This window comes from Chinchilla lanigera, unplaced genomic scaffold (genome assembly GCF_000276665.1).
Source record: "Chinchilla lanigera isolate Chin_1 unplaced genomic scaffold, ChiLan1.0 scaffold00123, whole genome shotgun sequence".
NCBI lineage: Eukaryota > Metazoa > Chordata > Mammalia > Rodentia > Chinchillidae > Chinchilla > Chinchilla lanigera.
In genome coordinates, this window is record NW_004955524.1 from 3289058 (window position 1) to 3290182 (window position 1125).

Genomic DNA, 1125 nt, shown 5'->3' on the forward strand with positions numbered 1-1125 from the left:
TGGATGGATGGATGGATGGGTGGGTGGGTGGATGGATGGATGGATGGGTGGGTGGATGGATGGATGGGTGGATGGATGGATGGGTGGGTGGATGGAGGGGTAGGTGGGTGGGTGGATGGTGGATGGTTGGATGGGTGGATGGATGGGTAGTTGGACCGTTGGATGGTTGGATGGTTGCATGGGTGGGTGGACAGGTGGACAGGTGGATGGATGGAGGGGTAGGTGGGTGGGTGGATGGATGGAAATGGTAGATGACACATGGGAAAGTGGTGGGCAGTCAGGTGATGACTTATGTGCAGACCCCATGCCCGGGCCCTGTCCCCACACAGTGTGTGGCCAGGGGTGCCACCATCTCTCGGTTGCCTTTGCAGGTGCCTGCAGGCCCAGCGAGTGCTGCTTTCAGGACCTGCCCTATCCCCATGGGAACTCAGGTTTGAAGTGTGGGATGAGTGGTTCCCTGCCGGGCTCATATGTTCAGGGAGGCTGAGGCAGGAACATCACTTGGCCCAGAAGTTTGAGGCTAGCCTGGCCAGCACAGTGAGACCTATCTCAGTTTTTTAACTGAGCACCTATTATGTGCAGGCAGAGCTGCAGACACAGGGATCTGCTGTGAACCTAGCTGTCTCCCCAGGGCCATAGCAGATGGCTGATCCTGTGCTCTGCGTAGGGGGACAACTGTGGGAAACAGGATGGGGAGGGAGGAGGAGGTGCTGGGGGTGGCTTAGGGCCAAGTTCTGTCATTAAAGGAGAAACTAGGGTAAAGATCTGGGGCGCGGCTCTGTGGGGAGCACTAGCCCAGGATGGGTGAGGGCCTGGGATCCTCCCCTGCCTGGCAAGCGTCTGGGTGCCTGGGGACCTGTGGCAAGGGGGGCGGGTATGCAGCCGGGATGTCGGAGTGGGGGCCAGGGACACCAGGAGGGAGTTGGGAGCCACAGCAGGTTTAGAGTGAGGTGACCCCCAAGTGTCTTGGGGTGTCAGTGTGGGGGAGACTCTGCCCCTACTCTGTGGGGTCCCCAAACCTTAAAGAATCTCTTGGGCTGGGGATTTAGCTCAGCGGCAAAAGCGCCTGCCTGGCAAGCGCAAGGTCGTGAGTTCGATTCCTGGTACCGGAGAAAAAACCAAAAT

At 58.8% G+C, this 1125-nt stretch overlaps 1 protein-coding gene across 1 annotated transcript in view; it reads left to right on the plus strand.

Annotated features, from left to right (window-relative positions):
- The window catches only part of Il12rb1 (interleukin 12 receptor, beta 1), a gene marked incomplete at its 3' end in the record, with an annotated part of 22686 nt that overhangs the window by 12126 nt on the left and 9435 nt on the right, over positions 1-1125 (plus strand).